The sequence below is a fragment of the Adiantum capillus-veneris genome, chromosome 17, assembly GCF_014529385.1.
Source record: "Adiantum capillus-veneris isolate H3 chromosome 17, ASM1452938v2, whole genome shotgun sequence".
Taxonomy (NCBI): Eukaryota; Viridiplantae; Streptophyta; class Polypodiopsida; order Polypodiales; family Pteridaceae; genus Adiantum; species Adiantum capillus-veneris.
The window spans coordinates 108,517,314-108,535,362 of record NC_140947.1 but is presented as its reverse complement, the minus strand read 5'-3'; the positions used below and the strand labels follow the sequence as shown (position 1 = coordinate 108,535,362).

The 18,049-nt window shown below is 44.6% G+C and overlaps 1 protein-coding gene across 1 annotated transcript in view; it reads left to right on the top strand.

Moving 5' to 3' along the window:
* The window catches only part of RH1 (RNA helicase 1), a 112,611-nt gene that overhangs the window by 80,681 nt on the left and 13,881 nt on the right, over window positions 1–18,049 (top strand). The window lies entirely within an intron of this gene.

Here is an 18,049-nt window from a genome sequence, read left to right as displayed (position 1 = left end):
TACATTAATACCAACATGAAAACCAGGATTATCTGCAAGTCTTGCCTCTGCCAACCAAGTGAAATGATCCCACATTTCCCACTGACACTCCTCAATTTCCACAAAAATACCAACGGACTAGTGCCCTTTGATGATAGCATCAACGGCCAAGAGCACCATTGGCCAACTAAAAGGTAGTGGGAGCTGCTTGTAAAGTGTCGAGGATATGCAGAGCATAGTTAGTAAACAATTGAGTATCATCTGCATACAGAGATGCTCCCAAGTGTCGAGGATATGCAGAGCATAGTTAGTAAACAATAGAGTATCACCTGCATACAGAGATCTCATAATTGAGGAGTCCGGCCTCCCAAGTAAAGGGACACAGCCTCAACAAACAATAAGAAAAAAAATGAACAAGCGGGGACGTAAAATGTGGGAGAGGAAAACAATGTCCAATATGATCTCAGAAAATGACAACACTAGAAGCAGAGCTGTATAGAGAGGCAACTCATGCAGTCCACTGCTCTGGAAACCCATCCTCTGCATAGTGCCCTTTAAGAAACCCTAGTCCACCTGGTCATATGCCTAGTCTACCCGATCATATGCCTTCTGGAAGTCGAGAAGCGTAATAGCCACTGGCTGTCCTGACTGTCTCGTCCATACATTAGCCTTATAAAAGATGTTGTCCAAGATGCATCTTTCCTGAACAAAACCAGTGTGAGATGCATGGATGAGAGCTGGCAAGAAAGGCTGTAAACGTGCACTGATCAATTGAGGCAATACCTTACACATAGAGGACATGAGAATAATTGTCACAAGTTTGTGGCGTGGCAAGACTTCTTGGGGGTTAGGGATTAAAAACCCTAACCTTGTGCAACTTTGGACTCACCGGCTGAGGGGCGTAAAACCCTAAAAACACAGTAAAATCAACTTTTGAGGAGGCTAGTGGATCCAAGAAGCATGTTCGCTTCGAGGATGACTCCTATTCGTTGTCTTCATTTTCATCTTTTGAAAGTTCAGAGAGTTTCTCTTCTTCTAACTCTAGCGAGGAGGGAAGAGACGGAATAAGCGAGAAAGACTAAGAAAAGAAAACCCAAAAAGAGGTCTAAGCAGCGCATAATGCATTCTAGCAGCTTTGAAGATATGGGTAAAGTTCAAAAGACTATTCACGTTGGCATGGTTGTTGAGGAGTACAAACAAGACTTATCACAGCTTGGAATCATATGAGGATGACAAAGAAAGATACTTTGGCTACTTATTGCGAGAGGTTTTGGGATACATATTTGCCAGTAGCTTCTTTTCGAAAGATTTTCTTTTTGGAGTAGATGGAGCGGTTTTGTTGTGGTCTGTCGAAAGAGATCAGGCGGTACTGCTTAAAGCAAAAATCTCATAGCATTCAGAAGCTCATGGAACACGCCAAGGACAATTTTTCTATGCATTATGGCTTCTTGACTTATCCCTCGGACAATCTAGTGACCACTTCCACGGGGAAAGAGTCTTTCGACAAGAAAAAGAAGAAGGGCAAGGAACAATAGAAGAAACCCATCGGCCCAAAATAGACAGTAGAGCAGCGTGCAAAGTACTATGGTTGTGGGGAACAAGGGCACATTCTTGCAAAGTGTCCTAGTAAAGAACCTAAGGAGCAAGCTGAGGAAAAACCAGAGACTTCGAAATCGGTAGACGAGCGGGCAAAGAAAGGGAAGAAGACAACGGCAGGATTGGTTCCAGATTTTTTGGGGGCGACCTTAAAGCAGAAGGATGAGAGTATTGAGCTCTGCAGAACGTGAGGCAAAGTACAAGAGATTAGGAAGTCTTGATATTCTTGGATGGAGGAGCCAAGGCCAACTTCATCTCACTAGAATTGGCAGCTCGACGTGGGATCACGCTTGAAGAAATGGGACCACAAATGAAATTCGGTTTTAGCAGCACCGGGGCTGATGTCACCATTACACTTGTCATTGACAAACTGCTATTGCTTTGCCAGGGGTATCTAGGGCACGAGGACTTGTATATCATGCCAGTTGAAGGGGTGTGTTGTACTTTTAGGGGTACCTTGGTTCCACAAGAATCGTGTCGTGGTTGATTACTCGTAAGGAAGGCAATATTGAAGAATGAGAAAGACAAAGAAATCATCTTAGATGGAAAATTAAAGGGCGAATCTGTCCCTTCTGTATTGGCTTCGATCATTTTTAAATTATCGAAATCCAGTCTTTTTGTTTGATTTGGAAGAGCATAACAAGTCAAATTTGAGAGAGTTAGAACAAGAATGTCAAGAATTTTTTGCAAGCTCAAGCTGATTGTTTCTTTGAGGGTTTTCCTGGAGAGCTGCCTCTTTACAGACCTAAAGATCATATGATTGATTTGATACTTGGCAGTATGCCACTGACTCAGCCACCTTACAAAGTGAGCAAAGCCCAAAATGAGGAAATAAATGAACCAAGTAAAAGCACTTCTTGGAAAGGGTTAATTCAACCTAGTACATCTCCTTTTGTCTTCTAGTTTTGAAGGGAGATGGGTCCTGGAGAACGTGTATTGATTATAGAGCTCTCAACAAAATCACCATCAAGAACAATTTTCCAATACCTAGAATCGATAATATACTTGAAAGACTACATGCTTCTTTGTGTTTTAGCAGAATCGATTTGAAAAGTGGTTATCATCAGATGAGAATTGCTCTTGGAGATGTATACAAGACTGCGTTCAGGACATCTTTCGGATTGTATGAGTATTTGGTAATGCCTACAGGTCTCACAAATGTTCTTGCAACGTTCAACAAGATGATGGACGAGATTTTTCAACAATGCAAACAATTTGCGGGCACTTTTTTTGAAGACATCATCGTATTCTCCAAGAATGAAGTAGAACTTAGAAAACATTTTGGAGACACTGCGGAAACACAAATTGATGAACAACCGGACAAAGAGTGAGTTCTTCTTGCGAGAGATACACATATTGGTTGAATAGAGGGTGTACAGATGGACCCGACCAAGGTATTCAGAAGTGGCCGAAACTAAAGAATGTGTATGAAGTTTGAAGCTTTTTCGGTTTGTGCTCGTATTAGAAGTGGTTCATTATAAAATTTGGAGAGATTGCTTCGCCTTTGCGTACCCTAACTCAGAAAGGTGTTCTGCTCACTTGGAGGCCTTAAGAAATTACAACATTTAATGCACTCAAAGAGAAGTTAACAAATGATCTTATTTTGATATTGCCAGATTTGTAGAAGCCATTTGAGGTTTACTGTGATGCTTGTGGTAGCAATCTTGAAGGAGTCTTAATGTAGGAGGGCCATGTCATAGCTTACGAGAGTGGAATGTTTTCTAGACCCAAGAGGGTTACACAGATCTACGAGGAGCTGTTAGGAGTAATACACGCTCTAACTCAACGGAGGCATTACTTGCTTGGAGCAGATTCCACAGTGTTTATAGATCATCAGGGTTTGAGATACTTCTTGTCCTAGAAGCAGCTTTCGATAAGCAAATAAGATGAGCAAACATTTTGTCTCAGTTCCATTTTCAAATTGTTCACGTTACGAGAAAGAGGAATTTGGTAGCAAACGCATTGTCTCAGAACTTAGAGGTATTGGCCATCTCGACGATACATCGCAAAAAATTTGAGGATATGCTTGACGAGTATGCGATAGATCTTGTCACAAGATTCACGATGTGGCGTGCCAACTGAAGAAATGGCCGAGAGGACAAGGGGTTAAAGAACCTAGATGGGCAAACATTTTTGTCTCAATTCCATTTTCAAATTGTTTTCTCAGAACTCACAGTTATCAGCCACTCGGTGATACATCGTAAAAAATGTGAGGATATGCTTGACCAGTAGGATAGATCCTGTCATAAGATTCGTGACGTGGCGTGCCAACTGAAGAAATGGCCGAGAGAACAAGGGGTTAAAGAACCCAGAAGAACTGAACCTAGAAAGTATGACCGAGGGGCCTAACCAGAAGAGGGGGGTTAGAGTTTTAATAAACTTGACCCTACCAACTTGAAAGAACTTGTAAGCAGTGGCTGTGGGACCTAAAGCCAAAAATATCAAAAATCTTGAACTTAGGAGGTTTGATTTCTGTAATTTAAGCTGACACAATGACGTGGCAGGCTATACAATTTTCCGGGTTTTGCGCTTGCAAATTTAGCAGCTTTTAGCGTGGGCTTTTGAGAGAGTGATTTTGGGTGTGAGTGCTTTTACAGAAAATGCTTTTGGGGCTCTGCTTTTGGGTATCCCTTGTACGATTTTAAGTATCCTAGGGCAACTTATCAGAGGGCGATTGGACGCAGAGTCTCAAAGAGAGCTGGACCCTTGGGAGCTGTACTTTTGCGAAGCAATATTAACTAAATTTTGATAAGGACGCCAGTCTTTGGGGCCAGTGCATTTGGGGACGGAACTTTGCCGTTCCTTGTCGACTCTCCTCTCTTTCTCTATTCAAGCTCAATGATTTTACCGTTTCTATTCGTGTGTTGCTATTGGTTTTTCGTTTGGAGTGTTCAAGCCTGCAACAAGGGTATTAGAGCTCAGAACGATTCATCTTCTATGGAGTATCCAATCCTTTTTGCAACACACATGGGTTCTTGAGGAGAATCCAATAGAGACGATATCCCTCTGACCTTGGGTTTGCGGGGAGATGGAGAAACGATGAGTCCCTGCGTGGAAACACAAGAAACCAACATAGATTTTGGTAAATTTCCGACAGGATCCGTCGACAGAGCGGAGTGCAAGCGTCAATTATAGATTGTCATGTCACTCGCTTGATGAGATTCACTCAAGATGGCGAGAGGCGTTGATTCTCCTCTCGAGATGATAGTTCATTGGAGGATTCAGAACAAAGAAGGAAATTAGCTGATAGTGCATCCGAGGGTTTCGAAGAAGTAAAGAAATCTACTGATGGTTCATTAGAGAATTCTAACGATTTAGATTGAGGTGCCAGAAGGGAGGCCAATGGGGCTACCAATAGGTCACAGGTCACACGTCATAGGTCACAAGAAAAGAACAAAAAGGTCAGCTAGGTCCACCGGATAATTTGGTCGAGGGCACTTTTTGGCCCTTGATGTAAAGTGGATTGGGGACGAGAACATCACAAATTTTCTTCAGTTTTGAGCTTTACCTTCAAGCTTTTGGATTATTTGCAATGTCTATGCCAAAAGTTACCGATGAATCGACAGGTTGAATTTGGTGTGGTGCGGATTGCATAAGAGGGGAGCCACTTTACTTCTTTGTCACAAATTGCCTAGCTTGAATAAAGTCACTAATTTCTCCTTGAGATTTTAGGGATACTGAGAGACTGACATTATTTTGTGGAATGACTTAATGAAAATATGTACATTGAATTGGAAATTTCCTTGATTGAACTGAAGACATGTGCTCTTTCATGTGTGTCTTATTAGAGGCATGTGGAGAAGATGAAACGTCTGCAGGGTTTTGTCTGATGAATGATTTGAACTTGGTGCATCTAGACACCTGTTAGAGATCAGTGAGATTTGGATGTGATATGTGAAATGAATGAGATTCTAGTGCATAAAGCAAAGTAACAGGGAATGGCCGTTTTCAGGTCTCTGTTCCCTGTTCCCATTCTAAGTTCTTGTTCCGAATCCCCGTTCCGTGTTTCAAACGTGAGTACCTCTAACAGGGAATGGCATTTTGTGGCAGTTGCCGTTCCACGTTCCCTGTTCCGGTTTTCCGTTCTTGATAACTATGGCATAAAGATTTCTATCTGGATGAGATAACTGGATATTGTTGTAAGTGCATCAAGAGTTTTGGAAGGATGAGATGGTTGCACAGTGATCTAGGTGCATCAAGAGTTTTGGACAGGATGAGATGGCTAGATTGAATGATTAAAACATAGTGTTCAATGTGAATTAAGTATGTGATTTTGTGAATTGCGTGCTATGTGATGTGAATGTATTGTCTTGTGGGGATGGTCATGGGCATGGTTTGCTTGAAATGTGAAAAGAGAGGATAGGAATCTGATGGTAATAAGATTTAGTAGATGAAGACATCCATGAAAGATCAGCGCGGTTCGGATGTGGTTGCTAAATAGATTACAATGATCATGATTTGTATCTGAGACCCTCGACAAAAATGTGATTGATCAGTGATTGATGTCTTTGTGAAAGTGTAATCGAGGGTGATTACAATTCTTTCAGGAGGGGAAAATGTCACAAGATCGGTGATGTGGTTTGCCCAATTGAAGAAATGGCTGAAAGGACAAGGGGTTAAAGAACCTAGAAGAGCTGAACCTAGAAAGCGTGACCGAGGGGCCTAAATTAGAATAGGGGGATTAAATTAGAAGAGAGGGGTTAGAGTTTTAATAAACCCAACCCTACCAACTTGAGAGAACTTATAAGCACTGGCCGTAGGGCCTAAACCCAAAAATATTAAAAGCTTGAACTCAGGGCTAATTTTTGTAAATTGCGCTAACAATATGACGTGGCAGGCTGTATGGATTTTCACGTTTTCTGATGGTAGATTTAGTAGATTTTAGCGTGGGCTTTTGAGAGGAGATGATTTTGGGTGTGTGCTTTTAGAGAAAATGCTTTTAAGGCTCTGCTTTTGCGGATCCCTTGTATGTTTATAAGTGCTCTAGGGCCACTCCTCAAGGGACATGTGGATGTAGAGTCTAGAAGAGAGTTGGACCCTCGGGAGTTGTACATTTGCAAAACAAAAATAAAGAAATATTGAAAGGGGCTCCTGAAGAAGAGCAGTGAAGGAGAACTAGAGCTTTGCACATACGAGTAACCAGTCTAAAAGACCGAGATGATGTGGAAGGGGAAGTCAAAGAACTTCTCCACATGAGGTAGTGAGGCTACTCATACAAAAGCATGGAGGGTAGGGAAGAAGACACAAGGAAATGGGGAGACCTCAAAGGAGAGAGCTTTAATCATGCGTTTTTCATCCATGGTGGCAAAGAAGGACTTGTTGAAGAAGTGTCCTACACTAAAGAAAACAGGCATATTCCTTGGAGATGACCTCACTCTCACACAGCTTGCGCATATGAGAGAGGTAATGCCAGAGATTCAAGCGGCAAGGGAGAAGGGAAAGAGGGCCTTCTACAGAGATGGTCGGGTGGTGATTGTAGAGCGGCGCTCCACATGACGGTGTGAGACCTATGGGACCACACTCAAAGTTGCCAGCTGGAATTGTAATGGATCTATGCGCCTTGATGTGGGTGCTTTTGAGGATAGTTTTACAGGAAGAGACATCGTCTTCTACTCTGAGACACATCAGGCCCCTGGGCAGTCTATGCCTCACATTAGTGGATACAGATGGGAGACAGCTTGTAGAAAGGAGACACATTCAGAGCACAGAGGGCGGGGCTCAGGAGGAGTGGCAGTGTTATTCAGGGAGGAGTTGCAGCCATTGATACATATAGCCCGCACGGATGAGCAAGCTAGGTACATGTGGGTGAGATTGAGAGCAGAGACAGGCAGATATCTTTACATCGCTATTTGCTACTTCCCCCCCCCCCCCCCCCCCCCCGAGTACGTCAGTATATGCACCACCCAGAGGAGAGTCCCCCTTTTCTATTTTGGATGATGACATATGGGAGTTCTCTAGAGATGGTGACATCATCATTCTAGGGGACTTCAATGTTAGGACTGCCCATCATCAGACAGTATTTTATGACACTTCAGAGGAGATGCTGAGAGAGCTAGATGTTGTAGAGACGAGCCTATCCAGACTATCACAGGATGGGGAATGTACTAAGTATGGACGACACTTAATAGACATGGGGACTGCACATGGATTGGCCATCTTGAATGGCCTACAAAGATTTCCCGCTACAGGGGGTTTTACATGCTTTCCACACAGACATGGAGCCAGCACAGTGGATTATGTCATGACATAGTCGAGCCTCATCTCTAGTATCCAGGATCTCACGGTTGGACCCAGACCTGTGGATCATTTTCTTGTGTCGTTGACCTTCTCTTTTCAGTTTAGTGTAGCACACAGGCTACGGGCAGCAACCCCTACTCGCTACACTTTCACACGAGAGACGCACTCTATATACATCGATGGGATCTACAAACGCTTGTGCACAGAGGAGCCAGGGCATACCCATACACCCAGTCTGAGCAGAGGCATACCCACACACCCAGTTTGAGCAGAGACGCTGTTCTGGGAGTATGCCCCAGAACAACTGGTATGAGGAATGCCGTGAGACTAGAGCTAGACTTCAGAGAGAGGTGCTTTTGGGGGACATAACTCACAGACAGTCACAGATTGACTTCCGACGCCTAGTGCGACGGAAGAAGAGGGCATTTTTGGCTCACCTAGAACAAGATCTATACCAGCTATTTCTGAGTGAGGATTCACGTGAGGCATGGCGGCTCTTCCATACCTCTACAGAGGCCTGGGGCCATTACGCATCATCTTTGTACACAGATTCTGGACAGCCGCCCCTTCCCGACCCCCCCGATCCATGCCCACATACATGTGCTTTTTTCACCGGCTGAGATGGTGAAGAAGGCCATTGACAAGATGAGGACTGGGAGAGCATATGATCATGATGGCTTAGTGGCTGAGCATTTCATGCATGCCAGAGATCTACTAGCAAAGCTTCTAGCAGGTATGTTTAACCGTGCCATGTGTGAGGGCTTGCCTGATACTTAGAGCCTATCTACTATTGTACCTATCTTCAAGTCAGGAGACGCTATGGAGCCTGGGAATTATGGCACTATCATGATTGGACACACATTGACACGATTGTACGCATCCATTCATGAGCAACAACTGAGTAGATGGGCAGAGAGGGCAAGATACGCATACCCGGACAGGTAGGATTCAGGAGAGGTTTCTCTACTCTTGACCATATCTTGACACTCAGAGCCATCATTGAGGAGGGCATATCACATGGGAGACGGATCTATTGTAGCTTTGTGGACTTCCGCAAAGCATTTGACACAGTACCCATAGCTACATTGATGCGCAGATTACAGGAGATGGGAGTACCCACAAAGCTCATTTGGGGGGTCATGGCATTATACAGCTTAGTAGTGGGGCATGTACGCACCTCGGAGGGTCTATCTACACCGGTTTACTCCACTATTGGGGTGAAGCAGGGCTGGCCGCTCTCTCCTCCTCTATTTGGTATGTATGTGGATGAGGTTTCTGACTACATTGAGAGAGATGGTGATAAGGTGCACAGCTGGCAGGGACATGGGTTTCACTATTGTTATATGTGATGATATTGTGTTGATCTCTGACTCTCCAGAGGGGATGCAACGTCACTTGGATGCTTTGCATAGGTTTGCCCATGAAAGTGGTTTGTCTATCAACCTTGGTAAAACCAAGGTCATGGTATTTAATACCACCCCACAGTGGATCAGGAGGTCAGCACCCGCATTCACATATGGCCAGGAGACAGTGGAGTATACAGATGCTTACACTTACCTTGGAGTGGTTTTTAGTGGACCAACATTTTCACCTGGGAGAGGAGCAGAGACTAGATTGACCAGAGCCCATGCAACATTAGGTGGATTGGAGAGGATGTGTTCACAGGTTCAGTTTCAGGAACCTCGGACGAAGCTCTGGCTCTTTGACACTTTGGTGGCTTCTGCATTGCTCTATGGAGCTGAGATATGGGGACCTTCATTGGATCATCATGGGAGGACGGGTCGCACTGATGGATGGGGAGACATGGAGAAGCCTCTAGTCTCTACGATCTCGCGGCTCATTAGAGCCAAGGCTTCAGTACTACGTGCCATTATGAGAGCAGAGCTAGTTGCCTCCCCACTCGTGGTTGAGGCACTCACCAGATCTGTCTCCATACACCGCATGTGGGAACTTCCCAAAGACAGATATGCCCGCCTTGCACTTGAGTCCTCTTGATAGTTAGCCATGTATGGAGATACATCATGCTGGGATGGGGAGATGACATCATGGTTTCAGGCGCATGGGTTCAGCATAGACAGATTGCCCCCCTTCCAGTACTCATTGGATGCACCCTCTCTGACTCTTACATAGTCGGAGATCACGAGGCTCATCTGCCAGGACTTGACTCAACTAGACACCAAGAGGACATGGATACAGCCAGTACAGGAGCTGGGCATGAAGATGGCTTTCTACAGAGAGCGTCTTCTCCAGCTTATGAGGACGGTTTTGTGACGAGGCCCAGATACATGGACACCCACGTCTCATGGGATACGATGCGCGATTGGCCAAATACGCACATATATGTTCACATCAACTGCGGATCGAGATTGGGAGATACAGTGGAGTACTAGCAGAGGCTAGGACATGCCCCATGTGTGACTTGAAGCCTGAGACAGGGTTGCACTACACATGCGACTGCCCCATGTACTACGAGATACGAGGCCGCTTCCACTGCTTGTTCAGAGAGGGATTTGGAGCACTCTCGAGAGTCATGTGGTACGAGGATCAGAGATGCCTGGGCTTGTTTTTGCTCGAGCTGCGCAGACACAGAGAGAGTCTGACGAGAGGACAGGCTAGGCAGTTTCAGAGACAGATCATAGACTTCTTTAGAGTAGACACTCGACACCCGGAGGAGCTACCACCACAACAGAGTTTGTCGCCTTACACCAGAGGCACACTGATCGATCGAGCGACCAAGATGGGGAGATCCAAACGCCCACGACTACGGAGGACTACACAACATCGACGGAGGCTGCATCGGAGGATCCGGATCATTTTTGGTTGGACATGCACGACGCCCGGTCAAACTACTCACCATGGAGGAGATTGATGAGACCGGCCAGCGACCGATGCTGGATCTCTTGTGATCTCTCTTGTGATTTAGCTATCCCAGCTAGCTGCTTAGTTCACACCTAGCAGTTTAGGATTCCACAGTAAAGTATCTTGATTTTGTCATTTTGTTACTTTTGTTACTTTGACTTCGTATCAGATCCACCACATTATTGTAACTTTCTGGTCTCATAGGTCACTTTGGCCTTTTGAAGACGTTAACATAACATTTCATTTCATTTCATTTCTCTCTCTCCAAGTTTAGTGATTTGGTAGTTTTTGTTTGTGTGTTGCTATTTATTGCTGCTTTTGCGGCTATAAGCAACCTTTTTGTAAATTCTTGTTCTCATGGACCACGAAAAACCTTATCAAAACCTTTTACGGATTTGTTTTCAAGGCATGTAGGGAGTTGAAAAAAAATAGAAATAAATAATTTCTATGTAAAATTGTTATTTTTTAAGAGCCATCTTTTGGGTATAATTGAATAAAATTCACTCAATATGTTGTTGAATTTAAAAGCCATTTTTGTGGCTTCTTACTTTTTTTTTTGAAAATTAATATTTTTATTTTACACTTTTTTGGGATAAATGGTACGAGAATTTTTTTCCATGTCATAGGACCTCAATGATATCCTATGATCACAGTTTCTTGAAACATAGACAATCTTAGAGCCAATTTTATAGAATGAGGTGCCAAGCCACTATTGTGGCTCAAGCCACTTAAGTGGCTCAAACACAAACCTAGTGTTAAGCCTATAATAGATCCCAATTTGTAGACATCTTTGACCGGATACAGAGTGTGGAGACAATTGTAGGCTATATTATCAAGGAAGGTTATTTGATGCGGAAAACCATGTTATGTGTGACACATAATTCGAGGAAAAAGGTGTTGATGGAGTGCCATAATTCTCCTTTTTGTTGGGCATAGAGGCATTGAGAGTACGTCGAAAGGAGTAGAAAAGTATTTCTACTTGCCTCAGCTCAAGAAGGATGTGGATGAATTTGTGCATACTTGTTTGGTTTGTCAAAAGGAAAAGTTTGACAAGCACAAATCAATAGGACTCCTATAGCCTTTACCTATTCCTGATCGAGCAATGAATTTCATCTTCAATCTTTCAAAGACTCCACATTGACAGATTCGACAAGTAGGCTCACTTCATACCAATAAAGAAGACAGTTAGAGTTGATCCTTGGCCAACTTGTTTGTCTCAGAGTTTTTTAGATTGCATGGCATGCCTACATCTTTAGTGTTAGATAGAGACCCCATATTCACAAGTTTGTTTTTGGAGAGCAGTGTGGGAGAATATAGGCACTCCATTGTCGTTACATACACAACTAGATGGGCGATCGGAGATAGCCAAGTCCGTGGTTTTGGACTTGTTGAAATCTTGTATCTCTGATCTCAAGACTCAGTGGGAGAAGCATTTGCCTCTGGTGGAGTTTGCTTAAAACAACCGTGTTCACACGTACGGAAAGGCACCATTTGAGATTATTGAGGGTGCTAGAAAGGTACCACCGATTTTGGGCACCAAGGGACAAGATAACGGATCAATACACGGGATGTAGACACTGCTTTTGCCAAGGTAAAAGAGTCTTTGTAGAAGTCTCAAGCATGGCATAAGAAGGCAGCCGATAAGCATTGATGCGACTTGCAATTGAAGGAGAATGATTGGGTGCTTTTTCGGTTTGAGAAAGCACGTGTACGAAAGAGGAAGGGTAAGGAGAGGCTTTTTCCAAAACTTAATATGGGATACTATGTACCCTTTTAAAAACAAGAAAAGATCCATGATGTATCCTTTCGACTAAAGTTGCGATACTTGGAATATTCACAATGCATTTAATGTGAGTTTATTGAGACCTTTCAAAGGTGAAGTGTCAGAGGACAGGGAGCCAGAGAAGCAGCGAGAAGTGGAACAAATGGAAGAGATTCTCGTTCGAGAGCAGATCTAGTGCACAAGGAAAGGAAAGTGAAGGTTAAGGTGGTTGGCCAATCGTCAAGTTCAGGAACCATTTGGCACTTGATGCAAAGTGGATGGACGAGGAGGACTTATCAGATTCTCCTCAGTTGCTAGAGCTGTACCTTGAGGCATTTGGGAGCCACTCCACTCCCTTGTCACATGTTGCCTAGAATGTAATAAAGTCACTAATTTCTCCATGAGATTTTAGGAATATTGGATGGCTGACAATATTCTATTAAAGGAGTTATGTACATTGAAATGGGAATTCCTAAATGAACTTGTTACATGTGTTCTTTCATGTTGAGTACATGTTGAAAAGATGAAATGATTGCAACATTTTATATATTTCACTTAACGGGTGATGTGAATGTGGTAGTAACAAGATTTAGTAGATCAAGACATTCGTGAAAAGATCAACGCGGTCTAGATGTGATTGCCAAATAAGTTACAATGGTCATGATTCTCATCTAAGATCTTGACAGGGATAAGGTTGTGAATGTGATGTGACTGTTCAGTGCTTGTCATCTTTGTGCAAGTGTTGAATGTGTGTCGTCTAGTGCATGGGTACATAGAGTCCTTGTCTACCAGGCTAGTTTTTGTCGTTTGTCTGTTTTGCAGGCGTAATCAAGGGTGATTACTCTTCTTTCAAGAGGGGGGTATGCCACAAGTTTGTGACGTGGCAAGATTTCCATGGGGTTAGGTATTAAAAACCCTAACCCTATGCAACTTTGGACCCACCAGGGGGGAGTCTAAAACCCTAAAATCACAGAAACTGTGTGAGCTGCTGATGTGGCACTTGTCACGAGGACGTGGCAATTGGTAACTTGAGTTGTTTGTTTCTTTCCGATGATTTTTTTAAAATTTTTGGGACCCTCTTTTTGAAGTTGCAAATGATCGGACATTGCATGGCCAGTGTGAAATGGCCAACGGCCAAGAGTTTCACCCGTAGGGAAGGGCAGGTTACCACGAGTTGGTTGGGCTAATCGGCACTGGAATCCGAGCCGGAAAAGGGTGTCTAGGCTCAATTCAAAGTCATTTAGGCCCCTCGTGACATTTATAAATTGGTGGGTACTAGAGAATTAACTCAAGAGAGGCAAACTGGACACATGGTGGCTCCTGATGCAATTGCCAGAAGCATCAACAAGAGGGGGCGCCTATTTCAAGAGGGGGGCCTGATTTCAGGCCGTCAAGTGATACAGTGTGTGTGAGTAGTGGGTGCAGGTGCTCACAACTTTAATGGAAAGCTTGCCTTCTCCCTTGCTCTATGTAGTGCGATGATTTGTTCTCGTGCATCTCTCTCTCTCCCCCCTTTGCACATATGGTAATGCCCCACTAGTTAGGCTTCTCAGATGACCATGTACAGTTCTAGGGGTTTTATGCGCGTTTGCCAAGGCAAGAGCCTTCTGTACAGGAACTGGATTAGCTAATTGCTAATCTCCTTCAGGTACGCACAGTTCCATCGCAAAGGAATGCAAAAACGGAGAGTTTTCTCACGTAAAAACTCGTCCGATGTACAGGGGAACTGTCCCATTGCGTGCGGGAGCACCTGAGACATGCGTCGGCGTGCTCGCTCTGCTCGAAACGGTCCAAAACAGAGAATTACAGCCTGCTGTGTTATTTTGCAGGTTTAGGGTTTCGCACCTAAACTCCAGGGAATTGCCAATGGAGCCTCGGAAAGGCCTTGTGATTCGTGTACAGGGCAGTAGGCACCTAACAGTGGCAAAACAGAAAATTACAGTACACTGAAATTGACCCGCAGCTCACTGGAAAGCTTCCATACCGCAAGGGAAAGTGTCCTTGACGTGTACTTTTGACCTACAGAGATATTTGCGTCTTTATGCTGGCAAAATTGGGTCAAAAACTTGCAATTATAGCCATGGACAGGTTTGGACAGCTTAGTGAGGGCTAGGTGCAAGGGTTCGGATCGTTTATTTGTTAGGGGAGCCTTAGGAAAGCATTGGGTGCTTGTACAGGTCAATTTAGAGAGATTTCCCATGAGGAATCTCGTCTAATTCAAGGGGCGAGTGACCCTACAGATGCGACAGGTCGAGGGCTACCCAGAAAAGTGATTTGCACGCGGATCGGAGCGCAAAACAGAGAATTCAGCGAGCTGCAATTTCTCGCCAGGTTTTGCAAAGAGCTCTAAATTGCGTGGAAAATCTATGTTTGCTTGGGATTTTGTGCGTGGAGACTTCTATTGTGGTTATGTTGCGGAGATCGGGTTGGAGTAGAGGGATTTCGGCCCGATAAAAGTGGGACATCTTGTGGATGTTTACAGGTTTTTCTCAAGTGTAATAAGAATAAAGAAATATCGAAAGGGGCGCCAGTCTTTGGGGCCAACAGGGTGTCGTTGTCTGCTAGGTGGCGCTCTAGCTGCTAGGCCGTGGTTTGTCTTGAGGTGTTGAATTCCAGTCATCACAGGCTTATTCGTGAAGTTCCTTTGTGTCGTAAAGTTAAAGTAAAGAATTTCGGATGAAAGCCAAAGCCTACCGCCCCACGGGCCGCTTTCATGGTTCCGTTGCCAGGACATCAATCACTTTTTCCTCAAAGAGTGAGCCTCGGTTGTTTTGGGTGAAGACACAGAGCACAGGAACTTGGAATTACACTATGGCTAACAGGACAGATGGCACCAGGGAAGAGGGTTCTTCTTCACAGAACAGACAGGAAATTCCCATGTTCGCCCTGCCAAAAAGTGGTCAAACTAGGACCGATTTTCTGTTGCGTTTTTAGGGTTTGTAAGTATGAACCAAGATGGGATAGGGAGAGGTCTCACGGTGGTAGATTGGCCACTAGATCTTCTGCGAGAGTGATGTGGGTCTGCCAGGTGACACGCTCCTCACCGATTCTCTGAGGCGATTCTTGGATTCTACGACGCATTGGTAAATCATCTTGAAATCTGAGCTTCCTTGGTCGTGGGTGGTACGTCACAGGATGTGGAATTATGCTCGTTTACTGAGGCAAGAGCCTCTTGCACACGTAAAAGTTAAGGGACAGGTTGCAAAGATGCTACTTGGTGAAGTTCAAGAACTATCCACCTATGGATGCAAAGTGGATGGAAGAGCATGAACTGTCAGAGTCACCAAATGTATTGCAGCTTCACCTTGAGGCCTTTGGGTTACAGCCTATGTATGCCCCAACCCAACGTCTGCAATGGAGGGGTAATGATAGAGCTAGCACATCAAATGTACTCATGGATTCAATGCAATAGCAGTGTACAGTTTGACAAAAGTATGAAGGTCTCATTAAGTCATTTGTACACATGTTTTGACAATCTTTCTTGCGGATACATGCGATGATAAAAGGCTGCTTACCACACAAGATCATCTATGGCATGTATATATGGCACGCAATCGAGGACGTTTGCGATTTTAAGAGGGTGGTATGTCACGAGGACGTGGCAATTGCTAGCTTGAGTTGTTGATTTCTTTCCGATGATTTTTGTTTAATTTTTGGGACCCTCTTTTTGAAGTTGCAAATGACCAGCCATTGCGTGGCCAGTGTGAAATGGCCGACGATCGAGAGTTCACCCGTAGTCGGGAAGGGCAGGTCACCACGAGTTGGTTGGGCTAATCGGCATTGGAATCCGAGCAGTAAAAGGGTGTCTAGGCTCAGCTCAAAGTCATTTAGGCCCCTGACGACATATATAAGTTGGTGGGTACTAGAGAATTAACTCAAAAGAGGCAAACTGGACACATGGCGGCTTCTGATGCAATTGCCAGAAGCATCAGCAAGAGGGGGTGCCCATTTCAAGAGGGGGGGCTGATTTCAGCTCATGAAGTGCTACAGTGTGTGTGAGTAGTGGGTGCAGGTGCTCACAACTTTCATGGAAAGCTTGCCTTCTCCCTTGCTCTATGTAGCGCGATGATGTGCTCTCGCGCATCTCTCTCTCTCCCCTTTGCACATATGGTAATGCCCCACTAGTTGGGCTTCTCAGATGACCATGTACAGTTCTGGGAGTATTATGCGCGTTTGCCAAGGCAAGAGCCTTCTATACAGGAACCGGATTGGCTAATTGCTAATCCCCTTCAGGTACGCACAGTTCCATCACGAAGGAATGCGAAAACAGAGAGTTTTCTCGTGTAAAACTTGTCCGATTTACAGGAGAACTGTCCCATTGCGTGCGGGAGCACCTGAGACATGCGTAGGCGTGCTCGCTTCGCTCGAAACGGTCCAAAATAGATAATTACAGCCTGCTGTGTTTTTCTGCAGGTTTAGGGTTTTGCACCTAAAGTGCAGGGAATCGCCAAGGGAGCCTCGGAAAGGCCTTGTGATGTGTGTACAGGGCAGTAGGCACCTAATAGCGGCAAAACAAAAAATTACAGCACATTGAAATTGACCTGCAGCTCATTGGAAAGCTTCCATATCCCAAGGGAGAGTGTCCTTGACGTGTACTTTTGACCTACAGAAATATTTGCGCCGTTATGTTGGCGAAATTGGGTAAAAAACTTGCAATTACATCCATGGACAAGTTTAGACAGCTTGGTGAGGGCTAGGTGCAAGGGTTTGGATCGTTTATTTGTTAGGGGAGCCTCGCAAAAGCATTGGGTGCTTGTACAGGTCAATTTAGAGAGATTTCCCGCGAGGAATCTCCTTTAATTTAAGGGGCGAGTGACCCTACAGATGCGATAGCTCGAGGGCTACCCAGAAAAGTGATTTGCGCGCGGATCGGAGCGCAAAACGGAGAATTCAGCGAGCTACAATTTCTCGCCAGGTTTTGCAAAGAGCTCTAAAGTGCATGGAAAATCTATGTTTGCTTGGGATTTTGTGCGTGGAGACTTTTATTGTGGTTATGTTGCCGAAATCGGGTTGGAGTAGAGGGATTTCAGCCCGATAAAAGTGGGACATCTTGTGGAAGTTTACAGGTTTTTCTCAAGTATAATAAGAAGAAAGAAATACCGAAAGGGGCGCCAGTCTTTGGGGCCAACAGGGTGTCGTTGTCTGCTTGGTGGTGCTCTAGCTGCCAGGCCGTGGTTTGTCTTGAGGTGTTGAATTCTAGTCACAGGCTTATTCGTGAAGTTCCTTTGTGTCGTAAAGTTAAAGTAAAGAATTTTGGGTGAAAGCCAAAGCCTACCGTCCCAGGGGCCGGTTTCAACACTTCCATACGGATTGACCAACGAATGATGGAGACTGTTGCTAACGTGGTAGCGAACTGTACGAGCAATCGCAAAACGAGGGGGCAGGCTTTGGGGGTTAATTTAGGGCATGAGAGCTTTTGGAGGCCAAGCTTTTCATGCATGCTGTTTTTCAAGATTAGGGGCCTTTAAGTATGGCCTTGCCAAGCTCACGCTAGCATTCCAATTGCGGAAGCAAAGTGCGATCCCTCCTCGCTATTTTTTTTTTCCGAAAAAAGATCCTTCCATTAGTTAATAAAGCTGCCCATAGGGCTACAAACCACTTCTCTTAAAGAGGGCT